This window comes from Geotrypetes seraphini, chromosome 14 (genome assembly GCF_902459505.1).
Source record: "Geotrypetes seraphini chromosome 14, aGeoSer1.1, whole genome shotgun sequence".
In the NCBI taxonomy this organism is placed as follows: domain Eukaryota; kingdom Metazoa; phylum Chordata; class Amphibia; order Gymnophiona; family Dermophiidae; genus Geotrypetes; species Geotrypetes seraphini.
Window position 1 is genome coordinate 51,788,226 of NC_047097.1, and position 13,412 is coordinate 51,801,637.

General features: G+C 47.1%; 1 protein-coding gene across 1 annotated transcript in view; it reads left to right on the plus strand.

Moving 5' to 3' along the window:
- Positions 1 to 13,412, plus strand: part of LINGO1 (leucine rich repeat and Ig domain containing 1) — a 1,785,251-nt gene that overhangs the window by 480,632 nt on the left and 1,291,207 nt on the right. The window lies entirely within an intron of this gene.

The window sequence follows — 13,412 nt, forward strand, 5'->3', positions numbered from 1 at the left end:
GCCATCGCTGACAAACTGAACACATTTTTTACATCTGTATTTACCGAAGAGGATATATCCAATATACCAGAAGCCAACAGGATATTCACAGGAAGTGAAGACGGGAAACTGACAGGGTCGACGGTCAGTCTAGAAGAGGTATGCAGACAGATTGATAGGCTTAAAAACGATAAATCCGGGGGGCGTGGCCGTGCCGAGAGCAGGGAAGACGCGTTTTCCTTGAGCTCCGCTGCTCTTCCCCTGCCTCGGCCTCCCGGATCCAGACTCAGCGAAAAAAATCGCCACCAAGCATTTTCTCCCGACTCCTTGGGGCTTTATGGACAAATTTATTCTAAAAGGGAGCGGAGACATGGCGGCGAAGGCGGGAAAAAAGGAGCGTGAGCGATTGAAATCGGGGTCGGGCACTGAAGGCAAGATGGCCGGCTCGGGCGACGCTGCTGATTTAGCGGGGGCGGACATGATAGCGCGCCTCACGGAGGCAGTCGTGCTGGCGCTGGGGACGCGCCTGGATAAAGTCCACGAGTCTATAGCAACCCTCTCTACCTCGGTGGCTGAGTTTAACCATCGCGTTTCTGAAGCAGAGCAGAGGATCAGCACTGCAGAGGACACCATTACTTTTATGCAGGCAGAGATACAGCAACTCCAGCGTAAAGTGGGGCAATGTGAGGAGAAGATGGAGGATCTGGAGAATCGCTCCAGACGAAATAATCTGCGCCTGGTGGGGGTCCCTGAATCCATATCGGATGGAGATCTCCTGCCTACCCTTGAAGCATGGCTGACGACAGAGCTGCTGGCTACGCGGGGCCTGGGTCCCTTGCGTATAGAACGGGCACATCGGCTGGGCAGGAGGCGGGAGAGCTCGACCAGGCCGCGTGTGGTAATCCTCCGCATCCTCAATTTTGCTATCAAAGATCTTCTGCTTCGCACCTATCGCCAGAAAAAGGATTTACAGTTCCAGAACCAGCGTATCCTGATGTTCCAGGATTATTCTGCACAGGTGTCATCTCTCCGCCGAGGCTACTCGACTGTCTGCAAGCAACTCACCGAGAAAAAGCTGCGCTTCACTTTGCAATATCCTGCCAAGCTCCGGGTGCTGCATGGAGGTCAACCCTTCCTCTTTGAAACCAGTGAGGCTGCCCGGGCTCAGGTTCTTCTGTGGTATCCTGATCTGGAGCCGAGCACTTGAGGGCCCCTGACAGTGGCTGGAGGTTCCTGTCTGCTATGAGTGGGGGAGCGCCCATGGGATCCTGGTGGTGCTCCCCTTGAGACATGATGGCTCATATTATGTTGACTATCTTTGTTTAGTGGCTCCCCCCTGGGGGTCACTTTGGTTTGTTCTGGACACTGTTCTCTGGCTTTTTGAGCTAGATTGTTGTTGTGTCCTGCAGGGGTGAGACTTTGCGATTTGTTCTTCCTTTAGCTGCTCTTTCCCTAAGGGGTCCTGCCGTGGTTGATGGTATCTGCCCCTTAGCTTTTGCCTTTTCTCCTCCTTGTTTTGCACTGCTTGGTATATGTATGGGAGGTTGAGGGGGGGAGGGACTTTGGGCCCTTGGTGTACCCTCTCCTGGAGTGGTGGGCTGGGGTATCAGAGGGGGTATGGGAGGGGGATGTTGGGTTTGGGAGGAGGGGTAGGGAGGGTGGGAGGGGGAGTTGGGCTAGGGTGGGGTGGGGGGGTATGGGAGGGGGGAGTTGGGGTTGAAGAGGGATAGTGGTTGGAGGGGTGGGGGACTTGGATCGGTGTGGTTGATGGTGGGAGATCTGTGTGTGTGTGCTGGATGGGTGGCTGTCGGGAGGAGGGCTGGGACTCTCGGCAGGAGTTTTCTACTCCTTTATTTTGTAGACCATGTTGGTTTTCTTCTGAATGACGCCTAAGAGAGGAGTGCGTTGTGTGACGTGGAATGTGTCGGGTATTAACTCTCCGATAAAAAGAACCAAGATTTTGCAGCACTTAGCCCGGCATCGGGCAGATATAGTGGGCCTGCAGGAGACTAAGCTTTCCGAGAAAGAACACGGTAAGCTGAGGCAGTCCTGGGTGGGACAATGTTATTCTGCTTCTTCTTCTAAGGCTAAGGCCGGGGTGGCCCTCCTGCTGCATAAGTCTATCCCTTTTGTTCACTCTCGGGTCCTGTCTGATCCGGAGGGTCACTATGTTCTGGTCCAGGGTACATTGTACCAGCGCCCGGTACTCTTACTGTCAGTGTATGCTCCCAATGCTGCCCAACGGTCTTTTTATAAGAAGCTTCTGGGGGTGATCCTGTCGGTGTCCTTGTTACCTGGGACTCATTTGATTATCCTGGGGGATTTCAACTCTATTCTGGATCCTGTCCTGGATTCTTCTAGGGGGCCCTCTCGTTCCACTGGGAGGTCGGATAACGGGCTCAGTGCCTGGCTGCAGGCTTTGGATGTGGTAGATGTCTGGAGAACCCTTCATCCTGGAGAGCGGGATTTTACTCATACTTCCAAAGTGCATGATTCCTCTTCTAGGATAGACTATGTTTTTCTCTCCCGCTCCTCCTTCTATGCAGTCCATCAAGCTGAGATTGGGGTGTTGGCTATTTCTGATCATACTATGGTTTGGATGGACCTTGGTCTTGCTGATGGGTCCTCTGCTGGGGGTGGGCGCTGGCGTTTTCCGATAGCACTTTATTCTGACCCTGATTTTAAAAAGTATTTAGAAGTGCAGTGGAGGGAGTATGCTGAGTTCAATGGGGTGCATGCGGAGGACGGAGCTCTTTTTTGGGAGGCAGCCAAGGTGGTGCTTCGTGGAGCTGTGATAGCCTACTGTGCCCGACGGAAGAAACGGATGGCGGCAAAGATATTAGCTCTCGAGCGTAAAGTGCGGGAGGGCAGGCTTCTAGTGTTGCATTCTCCCACTCTATCCCACAAACATGAGTTTCAGGCGGCCCAGGCGGCGCTCCATGCCCTTTTACATGAACGGGCGCACAAGTCGCTCTTCTATTATAAATATCGCCTTCATAGGTTTGGTAATCGCCCGGGTAGAATGTTAGCGCAGTTGACTAGGGCGCGGAGGGGGTCCTCGTCCATTACCTCACTTCGAGGAGCTGGGGGGCAGCTGGTCACTGCCCAGCCTCAACTTGAACAGCTTTTTGTTTCTTTTTACAGCTCTCTTTACTCGGCGGAGGTGGTGGACCGGGACTCTGCGATTCAGGCGTACTTTGACTCACTGCCCTTGCCTCGGCTCTCGGAGGCCGACAGTGCGAACTTGGTCTCCCCTATTACTGGGGAGGAGGTGTTGGGGGTTATCAAAACCTTGCCTCTCTGTAAATCCCCGGGTCCGGATGGCTTTGGCGGGGAATTTTATCGTCTCTTGCAGGGGTTTGTGGCGGAACCATTGAGGCGGTATTATGAGCGAGCGGTGGAGGGGGGGTCCTTCCCTCCTGGTTCGAATCAGGCGCTGATAACTGTGCTGCCTAAACCGGGAAAGGACCCTCTCTTGGTGGGGTCTTATAGGCCCATTTCGCTTATCAACGTAGATCTTAAAATTCTGGCCCGGCTGCTGGCTAATAGGTTGGCCCCGCTTATCCCTTCACTGGTGGGACTGGACCAGGTGGGGTTTGTGAAGGGGCGTCAGGCAGGTCATAATGTTCGGAAGCTTCTACTGGCTCTGGCCCACTGTGACTCTAGGTGTCAGCCTACCCTGGCCATTAGTTTTGATTCTGAAAAAGCCTTTGACAGGGTCGAGTGGGCTTTCCTCTTCCCATTGTTACTCCGCTATGGGGTGACTGGCTATTATCTGAACGCTCTTCGTGCTCTATACTCTAATCCCGAGGCTGCTGTGATTGTCAATGGGGTTGCTTCCCCGGTTTTTTCCTTGCGGCGGGGTACCCGGCAGGGTTGCCCCCTGTCTCCTTTGCTTTATATTTTATTTTTGGAACCCCTGTTGCTTTGTATCCGCACTCATCCGTTGCTTGAGGGCGTGGAGGTGGGAGCTTCCTCCCTGCGTAGTTTGGCCTTTGCGGATGACATTATGATTCTTTTGTCTGACCCGGTCTCGCACCTTTCTTTGTTGCTGGAGTTGTTTCGGCAGTTTGGAGCGCTCTCGGGCCTCAAACTCAATGTATCTAAATCGGAAGCTCTCCCTCTTCATCTGCGTGTCTCTCACCTGTGGTCGGACTTTCCTTTGAAGGAGGCTTCGGCTCAGGTGAAATACTTGGGGGTTCTTATTCCCTCCACCTTGACGCGCCTTTATGAGATTAATGTTCGACCTCTGCTTCGGTCTTCTGTTGAGAGTCTGCGCTTATGGGGGGCTCTGCCGGTTTCCCTTGCGGGCCGCGTCTTTTTATATAATATGATGATTGTGCCGCGGTGGCTCTACTTGTTGCAGACTTTACCACTTTGGTTGAGACGTAGGGATTTGGAGGAGCTGTACCGGGCTCTGCGGATTTTCCTGTGGCGGGGAGGGCGTCCTCGCCTGCCCCTTCGCGTTCTGATGCTGCCTGAGGCGCAGGGGGGGTTCGGTCTTCTAGATCTTCGCGCTTATAACTTGGCATGTGGCTTACGCCAGATTCGGGATTGGTGTCTGGAGAGTTCCTCCTCTTTGACCTTCTCTGTGGACAGGGACTTCCTGTCCCCTGTCTCGGGATTGTTCTTGTTGCATGCTCCGTCGGTTCGGTTAGACTCTTTCCAGAGGGGCCATGTGGTGTGGTCATACATGAGATGTATTTGGAAACAGCTGTGCCACCGCTTGGGGGTCAATTATAGTGCAACACCTATGTTGCCCTTAGTGGGCAACGCGCAGTTCGGTCCTGGAAGTGACAGCCGAGTATTCCGGATTTGGCACGCTCATGGGATCCGTAGAGTGGGAGATGTGCTCACTGAGAGGGGGATTCTTCTTTCTCCTGCTGAGTTGGCGTCCCTCTACGGTTTGGATCATGTGGATGCCTTTGGGTATTTACAGCTGAGTCATTATGTTCGCAGTCTCGGAGAGCCGTCCTTGCGGTACTCGGTGGCGCGGGGTCTGGGCTTGAGTTTGGGTTTGTGGGAGGATCCGGCTCCGCGCCTGCGTTACTTTGTTACTGCGCTACTGTCACCTTTGTCAACCGAGAGGGCGGACATGTTGGCTGGGGCGTGGAGCGCTGACCTGGGGTGCACTATCCTGTCCTCCTTGATTTCTCGTTGCTTTGTCTTCCTGCGTGCCCTCTCCTGCAATATGCTCCATAGGGAGCAGGAATATAAATTCCTCCACAGAGCGTTTATTTCCCCACAGAGGGCTTATCGAGCGGGCTTTGCAGCTCAGGCCTGTTGTCCAAAGTGCCCTGTGAGTCCTGCTACCCTGGGACATATGTTCTGGGACTGTCCCCGGATACGGGCTTTTTGGCTGCGAGTGTGGACCTTTTTGTCTTCTATATCTCCTCCGTTGCCTGCATGCACCCCTTCTAGAGTCCTTTTTTACGATGGAGAGGCTCTCTCTCGTTGCTCCGTTGGGCAGCGGATGTTGGTGTTTAAGGCCCTCCTTTTAGCCAAGAAGGCTATCTTGATTTCGTGGCGGGCTCCCCAAGCTCCCTCTTTTTCTAAGTGGCACTTGTCCCTCTATGACTTAGCGCTTCTGGAGCGCAGGATGGTAGGGAGACAGGACGAGGGCCGGTGGGCCACATTTCAGGGTGTGTGGGAGGGGTACTGGTTGTCTCTTCCGCACAGGGAGCGGAGTATGCTGTTGAATTGCTAACCCTGTCAGTAGTGGGGATGTGGGTGGGAGTTGGGTGCTGCAGTGTTCTCTATGTAGTCTGCCTTCGTCTTTCTTTCCTCTTGGTCTTGTTCCACCTTTCTCTCTTTCCTTTTGGCCTGTTTTCTTTGTGGTCAGTTTCTTCTTGTCTTCCCATCTAACCACACGGGTCTGGGTTTGGGGGGGGTATCTTTGGGGGAGTGGGGGGTTGGGGGTTTGGGATGTGTGGGGGGGGTATTCTGGTAAAACCATGTATTGGGCACTCCAGCATTTTTGCCTGGGCGCTCTCCTGTTGTATTGTTTCTGAGTTCCCTGGCTGCCTTGTTTTAGCACTTTACCAGGAGTGCGGCCGTATGCTTCTTTTTCTTGTTCTGTACGTTGCTGAATTTGCTCAATAAAGAAATATTATAAAATAAAAATAAAAAAAACGATAAATCCCCGGGACAGGACGGCATCTACCCAAGGGTAATCAAGGAAACCGAAAGGGGTTATAGCTGAACTGCTTCAACTAATAGCCAATCTATCGATCAAATCGGGAAAGATTCCGGAAGACTGGAAAGTGGCGAATGTTATGCCGATCTTCAAGAAAGGTTTGAGGGGGGATCCGGGATACTACAGACCAGTGAGTCTGATTTCGGTACCGGGAAAGATGGTAGAAGTGCTGATAAAGGATTGCATCATCAATCACCTTGATGGACACAAACTTATGAGGACCAGCCAGCACGGCTTCAGCAATGGAAGATCTTGCTTGACAAACTTATGCACTTCTTTGAGGGAGTAAATAGGCAGATAGACAAGGGTGACCTAGTCAACATCATATATCTAGAATTTCAGAAGGCATTTTGACAAGGTCCCACATGAACGTCTACTTCAAAAAATTGCGAGCCATGGAATCGAGGGTGATATACTCACGTGGATTCAAAATTGGTTGGCAGATAGGAAGCAGAGAGTGGGGATAAACGGACAATACTCAGACTGGAAAAGCGTCACAAGTGGGGTGCTTGGGCCTGTGCTCTTCAACATATTTATAAACGACCTAGAAATTGGCACGACGAGTGAGGTGATTAAATATGCGAATGATACAAAGTTATTCAGAATAGTGAGGGCACAGAAGGATTGTGAAGACCTACAAAGAGACATAAACACACTCGAGAAATGGGCTGCAAAATGACAAATGAGGTTCAACGTGAATAAGTGCAAAGTGATGCATGTCGGTAACAAAAATCATATGCATAAATACAGGATGTCCGGTACTGTACTCGGAGAGAACCCCCAGGAAAAAAACTTGGGAGTACTTGTAGACAAGTCAATGAAGCCATCCACGCAATGCACGGTGACAGCGAAAAAGGCAAACAGAATGCTAGGAATAATTAAGAAGTGGATCATAAACAGATCTGAAAAGGTTATCATGCAGTTGTACCGGGCCATGGTATGCCCTCGCATGGAATACTGTGTCCAACACTGGTCGCTGTAAATGAAAAAGGACATAGTACTACTCGAACGGGTCCAGAGAAGAGCGACAAAACTGGTTAAGGGACTGGAGTAGTTGCCGTACAATGAGAGGCTAGAAAAACTGAACCTCTTCTCCCCTTGAAAAGAGGAGACTGAGAGGGGACATGATCGAAACATTCAAGAGATTGAAGGGAATTGAGAGATTGTTCACCCTCTCCGAGGTGAAGAGAACCAGGGGGCACTCGCTAAAGTTAAAAGGGAATAGATTCCGTACAAATGTAAGGCAGTTCGTCACCCAGAGAGTGGTAGAAATCTGGAACGCTCTTCCAGAGGCTGTTATAGGGGAAAGCACCCTTCAGGGATTTAATAAAAGGTTGGATAAGTTCCTGCTGAAACAGAACATACGCAGGTAAGGCTAGACTCAAATAGGGCACTGGTCTTTGACCTAAGGGCTGCCGCGTGAGCGGACTGCTGGGCACGATGGACCTCTGGTCTGACCCAGCAGCGGCAAATCTTATGGTCTTACAAATCCAAAATGTGGCCCTGAAAAGGGTTTGAGTTTGAGACCACTCGGCTAGAGTGACCTTGGACAGCAACTTCAGCAGTTGGAACCTAGGACATTACTTGGTGGACTTTAGTCTGTGGCTCAGAAATATCAAAGTAGAGAGAGGTTAACTTAATCATGTATTTCTAATGAGAATAACTAATGGGCAGACTGGATGGACCATTCAGGTCTTTATCTAATTTAATTGTCTATTTGTGCTTCGCGCATACCTATGCAGGCTCAAGGTGAATTACTATGTAAATATTTCAAAAGTGAATTACATTGCTTTTCCATATAATCACCCTGTTGCCTGGCTAGTCACATGACATTCTACGATAAACCCTCTTACCACTTCTCCTGCCCCCAACCACTTCCCACAAAAAAGTACTTATCAACAGCCCTGAAATCTATCTAGAAAATACAGTACTCGCAGATTTCAAAAATAGTGAATTGGAAGGGTTTGGCAAGAAAAATATCCATCTGCTCTTTTATGCCACTTTTGGACATTTTACTCTTTTGATACTGCCCAATGTTAATCTCTTTGGATTGGTAGACTTTGGTCAACTCAAAGTTGACTAGGGTTGAAGAGGCCTACCCCGTACCTGGAGCAATCAAGTCTGTTCCCCTCCTATTGAATAGAATTCTATGCATAAAGACCACATAGATTTCAGAAGATTTAGGCTGATATGGATTGTGAATCAGGGACATATATCTCACATTCCAATGGGGGGGGGGGGAGAGGAATTTCTCACAGTCATATCTACAGTGTTGGAAGAGTGAGATCCATTCAGAAACAGAATACAAAAATATGAGGGTTCTCAGGTGAGGAAGAAACTCCTTTCTGCTGAACAGCTGCATTAGCAGTGAGACATGATGATTAAATACCTTCCAGAATTCAAATCTAAGATGCTGTCAGGTTCATAGACCGAGTTATTTAAACCACAATTTTCTCTTCTTGATTTAACACTGACTTTAGTCTTAAGCAGCAGGGTTAACAGCAATAATATGCATGTTATTTTCACCTTTACAGATTCCAATGTAAATTACACCTTCCTTCAAGGCACAGCCTCTAGTAACACGTTCAAGCACTTCCAGACAAAATCAGTTCACAGAACTCATAACAGCCTGAGGTCAGGACATACAGAGGTTCATAGATCAATTCACCTAGTTCCATTTAACTTCAAGAATCATAGATCTTCTTTCTGTGTTCCATAGAACATGGCTGAGCATGTTCCAAGATCCTGGGAACAAGGCATTTTCCTCATATCCAGTCCAGATCCTCTGGTACTTATGAGGGACCACTGAAAAGATCTCAGCCCAACCAAGAAGAGAATGATGTGAAGCCATGAAACTTTCATCATTCTCTTCTTGGTTGGGTTGAACTTTTCAGCGGCCCCTCGTATATCATGCTTAATGCCAACTCTCTTCCCTTGCATAATCTACTAGTGTCAGAAGGGTATATGTAATGTACATGGAACCATTTTTTTTAGCTTTGTTTTGTATTTTTGTTTGTTTATTTTTTTACTCTGAATATTTTTCTTTATTTATACTTTTATAGATATACATAAACCAGTATATATATATATATATATATATATATATATATATATATAAAAAGGAGAGACTTTACATACACATTAAAAAAAACAAATAAAACTCAATGCCCTTCCTTCCAGTGTTCGATTTGAACGTTCATATCCTACATTTTGCGTTGTCTTGAAGACCTATTTGTTTCAGAAAGCATTTAGCGTTGTGGTGATGAATGTCGACAATGTGTTTTGGATTCATTGGCCAGATTGAATTAATTTAGGGCTCCTTTTACTAAGGTGCGCTAGCGGTTGTGGCACGCGCTTAGCACACACTACATTGCCCCGCGCGCTACACGCCTCCATAGAGCTTGCGTTAGTATTTGCCATGTAGCGCGCGCTAAAAACGCTACCGCACCTTAGTAAAAGGAGCCCTGAATATGAAGAAGACCAGGGTTGGATTCTTGGACTTGACTGCTACCCTTCAGGGTGGCTGGGCTGTGAACCTAGCACGGATACCAACCTATAGGAAAACGTCCAAGTCATTGGACGTCTGTGACACATTCCAGTTAACCTCAGAGTATACTTGAAACAGATTATGAAGAGAGCCACGGGTCATATCTCCCAATTGAAGACTATTGCTGGTTCCACTGGGATGGGGATAACCTGCGGAAAAATCTCTTGAATGTTTTGGATTTGAAAGCTGATGGTGCTTTATCTCAACGAGAAGAGATGCTATTACAGTTGGAACCAAATCCCTTCAAAAATTATGTGAAACACACTAAAATACCTATTATCAACACGCTTTTTTTGTTTAAGAGTGGTAACAGAGAAACTTCCCTTCACAGAGACAGAGGATCTTAAGTGTCTGCGGTTAACCTTAGAGCTAATCATAAGGAATAACCTATGCGCAGACTATCATTGGGAGTACTATTTTAAAGATGTTTAAATATATATATGTAAAAGATATTTTCTATTAAAGAATTTCTTTCAAATTTTAGTTGCAGAATACTCAAAATAATTGTTGCTCTATGTTAGTTCCGTTTTCATTATCAATCAGTCTTGAATTAAAGCATTACTTAGCTTGGGTGAAGATTCTCTACCCAGCCAAATCGATCCGGAGACAATATTACTACGGAAGATCTCCGTTTTGCCCTAAAGACATTAGTTAGAGCTTCTTCAGGAAATTGATGCTTTATGATTGAAATTACTGCCTTTACCAGCACAGCGGGCCACCACACACTCAATACACTCATAGTGAATGGCTTTACGCTCCCACTCATCATTGGAACCAGTCCGACCTTATACCGTATACCGTATAAGGTCGGACTGGTTCCAATGACGAGTGGGAGCGTACAGCCATTCACTATGAGTGTATTGAGTGTGTGGTGGCCCGCTGAGGACCAGTGAATATATAACAAAAATAATTTATTGAATGAAGTCAATTAAGGCTGTTGGATAACTTCCTCCAGCTGAATTAGACATTGGTGTATACCTTCATTTGCAAATTGAATTAATTGAGTGCTAGAGTTTACATTTTACCAGCACAGCGGCATGTATTCACCAATGTGGTTCCGGCCAGATGTGGTTCCGGCCACCGATGTGTTTGGAAGCCAGAATACACAGTAAGAAGTTGCTGGGCCAAAAAATAATAATAGAATATTCTGTTATCTAATAAAGTAAAGGAGAGGCTTTGTTCCAGGCAATTTTCTTAATTTTCTACAAGCATGGCAAACGTTTTTTAATTGTTAACAATCACTCACAAATGAAGTAACAGAAGCAGATGCAACGGCTGTGGCAGGACTTATTCTAGCCTTGGGCATCGTTAAATATATTTGGGACTGAAAACTGGTCAGATAAATAAATGTGTTTGCTTATTTCTTTTTCTGTAATTTTACCAATATTGCTCTATGTCTGGAAAAAAGTGAGACATCCATTTGGTTTACTGAAGTATAATTAGTATACTGAAGTATACTGAAGTATAGTATAATTGTCAGCCACAGACTTAAAATCCTACAAAAGACGACATCATACCAAGACAGATGCAAACAGGGATAAGCGTTACCTTTCATGGGTGAATGGCTAATCGTAGGCAGGTCTGTGGCTGGAGGGAATGGGATTTATGGAGCATTTATAATGCTTTTCCATCTTGCAAATGCTGAATACTGTTTTCACACTGGTGAAGATTTTCTTTGGGAAAGAGACTTGGGAGTTCTGATCGACAAGTCGTTGAAGCCGTCCGCGCAATGTGCGGCGGTGGCAAAAAGGGAGAACAGAATGCTAGGAATGATAAAGAAGGGGATCACGAACAGGTCGGGAAGAAGGTTTATCATGCCGCTGTATCGGGCCATGGTGCGCCCTCACCTGGAGTACTGCATCCAGCACTGGTCACCGTACTTGAAGAAGGACACGGTACTACTCGAAAGGGTCCAGAGAAGAACAACTAAGATGGTTAAGGGGCTGGAGGAGTTGCCGTACAGTGAGAGATTAGAGAAACTGGGTCTCTTCTCCCTTGAAAAGAGGAGACTGAGAAGGGACATGATCGAAACATTCAAGATAATGAAGGCAATAGACTTAGTAGATAAAGACAGATTGTTCACCCTCTCCAAGGTACAGAGAACGAGAGGGCACTCTCTAAAGTTAAAAGGGGATAGATTCCGTACAAACATAAGGAAGTTCTTCTTCACCCAGAGAGTGGTGGAAAACTGGAACGCTCTTCTGGAGGCTGTTATAGGGGAAAACACCCTCCAGGGATTCAAGACAAAGTTAGACAAGTTCCTGCTGAACCGGAACGTATGCAGATAGGGCTAGTCTCAAGGTGCTGGTCTATGACAAGAAGGCCGCTGCGTGAGCGGCAATTCTAATGTTTTATGTTCTTATGAATATCGGGTTTTATGGCCATTTGCCGCACAGAGCACATATGAGTGAATAAGTCCTAAGGAGGTCATTTTAGAAGCACCTAGATGTGTAATTTACACATTTTCATGTTTAGAACTTATATTGTACACTAGATTCTAGAAAAGCACTTTGTGCAAGTATATCCCCTGAAATATGGGCACGGTGGGGCAGAATTGGAGTGTAATTTGGGCATCAACCAAAAATAGACATGCATTTCTCATTTTACAGTTGGTATATCTATGATATGAAATTTCCCTGTCAGCTTTTGCATATTGCCTGAGGATTCGCAAGTGCCAGCTACTACCGGTAGTTTAGATCTGGGGGTCTAAATAAAGTGCAGGTACAAAACAATGTCAAGTCCCCTGACCTCCTGGCATAAATCTAAAACCCCATCTGCCTGAATACCACTGATATGAATTACAATGCCTTATCCACATGAAGTTGGACCCCCCTCCCAATCTTCTTGAACACCCTTAGCTCTTGGGGAAGGGTGGAGGAAGTGATTCCACAAAATGCTCTGCATCATTAGTGCCAGACTTCCAAAATGGTTCTCTGACTCCAAAATAGTAATCTCATGGTACGTAATACAACTAGAGGTCAAGCCTGGTAAATAAGGATCTGCTAGGGCAGGGGGTAGGCAATTCTGGTCCTCGAGAGCCGGAACCAGGTCAGGTTTTCATAAGTATCCACAATGAATATGTATGAGATGGATTTGCATGCACTGCCTCCTTGAGATGCAACATCTATCTCATGTATATTTATTGTGGATATCCTGAAAACCTGACCTGGCTCCTGCTCTCGCGGACCGGAATTGCCTACCTTTGTGCTAGGGGGGGGGGCCAAAGGTACAGTTATGAGCTTGGATAATGATGAGGCAGGAACATCGGTGGATCACTCCTACCTCTTTCTCCCTCAACTTTAGCCACCAGGGAAACCCCTAGTAAAAGCCAAATTGGGTTTAAGGAATTCAGCCGACTGGACTTCATGTTGGGGAGTGGTTTGGGGAGGAATGGGGAACATCTTGATCCCACCATGACCCCTTAATAAATAGTAGGGCTGACTTGCTGTCCTCTATCTGGGTTACTGCAGTTGTCTCCAATGTGTGGCCCCAGGTCCACATGTGGACCCCAAAGTCCTCCATTATGGCCCTCAAATATTTGGCTAAAATGCTCTTCAAATCCTGTAAATGTGTTAATTGTATTTTACTCACTGATTGTATAATTTTTATTGTATGTGAACCGCCTAGAACTATATGGTATGGCGGTATGCAAAAATAAAATTATTATTATTTATTATTATTTCAATCTTG